This window comes from Propithecus coquereli, unplaced genomic scaffold (genome assembly GCF_000956105.1).
Source record: "Propithecus coquereli isolate 6110/MARCELLA unplaced genomic scaffold, Pcoq_1.0 Scaffold18, whole genome shotgun sequence".
NCBI classification, from domain to species: domain Eukaryota; kingdom Metazoa; phylum Chordata; class Mammalia; order Primates; family Indriidae; genus Propithecus; species Propithecus coquereli.
The window spans coordinates 12,063,894-12,069,749 of record NW_012142745.1 but is presented as its reverse complement, the minus strand read 5'-3'; positions in this window follow the sequence as shown (position 1 = coordinate 12,069,749).

The window sequence follows — 5,856 nt, the reverse complement described above, 5'->3', positions numbered from 1 at the left end:
TCAACGAGAGACATTCCTTGCACGGGGCTCCTAATCAGACTTTTAGTGTCTCCTTCTTAAATGTGATTGGACACCCAATGGACACTTCATGAAATCTTTGAGAACAAACAAATAATGGGGCAGGAACTGGGAAAAAACTCGGAAGAAACTAACACTTGGAAGAACCATGGACAAAACAGATGAAATTTGAAAAACTATCATCCTCACTAGTAGAGAGAAAATATCGGATTCATTAAAACGAAGAAACTCTCCAGCGACATTTTTACTCATTTTTGCTAGGGTTAGCTAGTGGGCTTACCAAAACTGCGACTGAGACAAGTGCACAGTTCAGGGAAGAGGCATGGATGGAAATGGTAAATAAAACAATGGCAGGCCAGGCGCAAACTAAAATAAGTGTCGGACTCTGACTTAAAGCCTCCCACCAGATGCAGCTGTACAATCGAAGTACATCAACCCACTTGCCACTGTAATGCCTGCCACCACGTGCAGCTTTACAGTTGAAGTAAGATGCTCACCTGCCACTATAAAGCCTGCCACCAGATGTAGCTTGTCACTTGAAACTCATTGATAGGATTTTGATATGAGTCTGCAAGCAATTGGTTTGTTGTGGTCTGTGTGCAGTGAAACCTCTCTGCTAAGGATAATCTGTATTTGCAGCCGCTCCCCAGCACTAGCATCAGCGCCTCAGCTCCACCTCAGATCATCAGGCATTGGATTCTCATAAAAAGCACGAGACCCAGATCCCTCACATGTGCTGTTTACAGTAGGGTTTGTGCTTCTGTGACAATCTGATGCTGCCACTGATCTGACAGGAGGCTCACCTCCTACTGTGCAGTCCATGGCCTGCGGGTTGGGGACCGCAGTGATAAAGGGCATCTATCAGAAACTCTCAGTTTAAACATTATAATCATTCCCCTAAAATCAGGAACAAAATTAAAATGGTCATTTTTACTGCTATTCAGTATTTAACTGGCAGTCCTGGCTAATACACTAAGGCAAACACACACACACACACACACACACACACACACACACACACACACAGAGGGAGAGAGAAAGAAAGTAAACAAGAAAAAAAATATAGAGGCATAAATTTTGAAAAGGAGAAGATAGAACTCCTACTATATTTGAACATGTATTTATTTCTCCAGAAAAATACAAGACAATATTAGGAGGAAGAAGACCACTTAGTAAAATCCTTATGTGTAAGATCAACAAACACAAACTGATAGATTTCCCTTATGCCAGCAATAAATAATTAGGAAATGTAAAATAAAAATGAACTCCCACTTACAAATTAAATTTTATATGCCTAGCACTAAGTTGATCCGATGAGAATATGACAGGACCCATTAAACATTACTATAGAACTTCAGATACTTGAACACTTGAATAAATGAAGAGATATACATGTTTGTAGCTGGGATCATTCAGAGTTGTTTAAAATGTAACTTCTTCCTAAATTTATTTTTTCATTCAATGTCTCTCAGTTGAATCCCAGCAAGACAGGTTATAGAACATTACCTATAAAATCATAGTAACTAAAACATTTCAGTATGAAACAAATAAAAAATAGAACCATGGCTCAGAACAGGGGTCACCTATACAGATTCATACATAAGAAAGAATATGGTACAGTAGTGCCTACTATGTGAGTGTGGTCTCTCTCTCAAAATATCTCATTATATTGTAGCTCTTAGGCAACTTCAGCATGTAATTTTCTTTCCTTATATTCTAAAACTAATGTTTCCACTTAAAAGAAGCAATTTATGGCTTCTCTATGGCATATCTGGGTTGCCAGCATCACCACCGTCCTATGTTGGGGCCATTATTAGATAAAATAAGGGCTGCTTGAGCACAAGCTCAACTGATACCACAACAGTTGATCTGATACTTGAGACAGTTTCTAGGTGACTAACCAGCAGGCGGGTGGCATCTACAGCGTAGAGGTGCTGGACAAAGGGATGAGTCACACCCCAGGTGGGACTGAGAGGGACCACATGAAGTTTCATCACACTGTTCAGAATGTCATGCAATTTCTAACTTATAAATTGTCTATTTCTGGAATTTCCCATTTAATATTTTCAGACCTCGGTTGCTACTAGTAATTGAAATGATGGAAAGCAAAATTGTGGATAAGGGAGAACTACTGTAGTTTATAATAGTATAAAGATAGCAAATATCAATGGAGAAATCTAGAAATATTGATACAAAACCATCAGACAGAAAAATAGAAATTTTATTAGAAAATACTTTAAAATTAGTAATATACATATACCATATTCATGAGCTGGAAGACATACTATTGTAAAGATGTCAATTCCCTTCAAACGGATCCATTGACTCAATGAAATCCCGTACAAAATTCCAATAAAATTTTGACACGCTGTTTTGGAAACACAAAGGTCCAAGACACTTTGGAGGGAGAGGAGAAGAATATTTACTGTACTGTGTATCAGGAGTTGTTGGGAAGCTGTCACCACTGTGACAGTGTAGGACTGGCACAAACAGAGGCAATCACAGACCAATGGCAGAGAAGAGAGAACACAGAAAAGCACCTGCCTGTATGGCAACTCAGTTAAGAAGAAGGGTAACACTGCAAATCAGTGGGGAAAATGACTGTTTAATCAATTACTCGCATCCTGCGAAAAATGGTTAAGAATCAAAAGAGAGCCTTCAAACTGTAGCTCAGATAGGAAACAATTCGGTCTCAGACAAGGCAGGAAATGTGACAAAGTTTTCACTCAGATTATGACTGAGGAAGTGTGATGTTTGGGGCGAAGCATAGAAAGATGGGCTGTAAAGCCACGGCAGGCATAGGAAGAAACAAAGGAACATCGAATGCAATCTAAACACAATAAGACGAATATCCCCACAGTGCTTAATGGCCCAAAATATTTAACAAAATATGAGTTAAAGTGGAGATTGCAGAGCTGTAGAAACAAAGATCCCCATGAAAAAGAAACACAATCTTTTTTTTTTAAATCAGAAATTACAAGAAGCAAAAACCTACAAAGAATTAAATAATTTTCATGGAGGAAAAGGTTGAGACAACCATTATGAGCACAAAGTAAAAAGCTGAATAGTTGAAAGCACTAGAAGGGAGACAAGAGCTGCGAAGGCTAAAGTTGCACCAATGTAAGATTCGGGAGTGGCAAAGGCGAGATATGTAACCTAAACATTTGTACCCCTGTAATATATTGAAATTTAAAAAAAGAGAATAATTTGGCCTAAAAATTGAAAAAGAAAATGTTTTCAGAGATACTGCAGAGAAAATTTCTCCTTGAATAAAGGTAGAATCAAATCTGCCACCTTGAAGATCACAAGAACTACCTTAAACCTGGCAGTGCTCATGGAGTTTGTCAGTAACTTTCCCCATCACTTTATGTGTAACAGTGAGCACGCATCGCTCTTATAAAATCAATACCATGATAGGTGTACACCTCAACTTTTAAGCCTTAATAACGTAAAAGTCGCCATACAGTTAAAGGACAAGAAAAGTATATTTATACTTACTGGAATATTTAGAGAACTTTCTCATATCATGAAAAAAAAGGACAAACACCTCAACTGAATAACACTGGCAAAAAAAAAAAACGAATAATTCATAGAAGAGAGAATTTAAACGTCCAATAAACATGAAAAACTGTTCAACTTCCCACATTCTCAGGAAAATACAAATTAAATGAGGATGCAACTCTTTATTCATCAGCTTTGTAAAGTTTGGCTGGATGTGGGGAGATGGCTCATCTGTCTCATTTGCTATTGGAAGAAAAGTACATTGATTCAGCCACTTAGAAGGGCAATTTGGCAGGATCTATAAGCAAGTAAATATTAGCACGCATTGCCTCAATAATTCCACTTATTTAGGTTTTGACACAAGTTAAATACTTGTATACATGCAAAAAAGCCCAAAAAGAAATAATCACTGTTATTATAGCTTGCTGGTAAAAGTGAACACTTGGAAACTACCAAATGTCCTTCAATTGGGAAAGGGTTAAAAAATTTTGGAACATCAATTCTATGGAATGGCACATCACTGTTACTGTTAAAAAGAACGGGGTAGGCCTACAGGCATTAAGGTGAAAAGATCTCTAAGTTTTCCACTATTGAGATAAGTGAAAACGCAGAACGGCACGTGCAATATAATCCCATTTATTACAAGACTGGAACATAAATTTTGCATTTACAAAAACACATTGTATACAGGTAAATGCATAGGAAAAGATGAGGAAGGCTGAACTCAAGACTCTTGACGAGACCAGGAAGGGAAGCTACTGGGGATGGGGCGTGAGTGGTGAAGAGAATGTTTTCCTCTATGTTCCTCTACGTTGTTTGAAGCTTTATGAATAACCATGTATAATGTATTTCTTTCGTGTTGACAAATTTTTAAATTAAAAAATTAAGTAGTGTTCTTTATGAACCCATTACTAGAGAAAAGTTAGGATTTCTATCCCTTTTCTTTGCAGAAGTATCTGCCATCTTGAAACAGGAAATTAAAGTAAAAATAGAAATATTCAGCCTGCACTAGTCTTTTGCTGTCCTGGGCCTTTCTCTTCCTTTTCCTTCTGACCAAGGTCAATGGAGGAAGAAATCAGACCCCAAGCCAGTCACAGGAACAGCCCAGGAGTGGCAGGACCCCCTGTGCCAGGACAGGTGAGACCACAGCATCCAATCTTTAAAGTAAGCCAGGTATTCACCCCGGAGCGTCTATTTTCTAAACTACCTTCTTTGACATGACCTACGTGAAGGTAGAAGAAGGCAGAAGGACAAAGAAGGCAGAAGAACATGAGAGGGCTCAGAGCTCATGGGGAAACAACACATCCCTGCCTCGAAGGACTCCTGGTTCAGAGAGTCCTGGCCAGCTGAGCAGCAGCTGCAAACAAGGAAGCCACGTGTGTTATGGCAAGCTGGACTCACACCAACAGCTGTCCTGCTGCAGTTTAAAAACACAATTTCCTTGTTATATACTCATTGATTTCATTATATTACATACCTGTGTCCTTGCAAAGCAGGACTAAACTCAAGTAAAGCTGTAGACAGGAACTGAACTAAAGGCACAAAAGCAGCAATATTGCCAGAGATGAGGAGGGAGATAAAGACTCACCTGTTGCTCAGGTCACAGCCCTCACCTGCCATACTCAGAGCCCGCCCTTCAATCCCTCCAGTCTGCTTGGCTTGTGTCCACTGTGGCTGCCCGGACTCTGGGCAGAAAGTCTGCCAACAGACTGACTTACTCAGAGAGGGCTCCGCCCAAACTGGGAAAAGAAAAGTGAAAGTATTTATTAGAGCTCATGACCTGCTGTGGACACTGTCTCTCTCCCGCTCACTCCAAGCGCTTCTCAGCTTTCTGAAATGTGGCAGAGGAATGGGGAGAGGCCCTGGGCAAGCCCTGGAGGACCAGGGAAAGAGGAGCCCAGGACAAGCAGGGCCAGCCCCCAGGGGCCCATGTGTTTGTGAAAAGTACAGAAAAACATCCACTGGAGCCCAAATTGCCCTCAAGCTGCTTCTGCCTTCCAAGAAGGTGTCAAGGTTAGTGGGAGTGGGGGGTAAACTCCATGTTTCCTCTTCCACCTGCTGAGATGGCTGGGGCGGTGGGGGAAGGTTGGAGAGAAAGCCAGAAACGTCAAAAATATCTCAGGCCCGTGAGAGAGCCGGGACCGGACCGAGTTAGGTCTGCACATGCGCACACAGGGCCGGACTGAGGCGAGATGCTCGGGGTTAGACACCGGGGAGGATGTGCTGGGGCAGGAGGCAGGAGTCAAGTTGGTGACAACGGTTAACATTTTAGGTGCAAGGGTTTAAGGCACGTTGACTGTGGGGCTGCTTCACAACACCGGGGTGAAGAAGAGACAC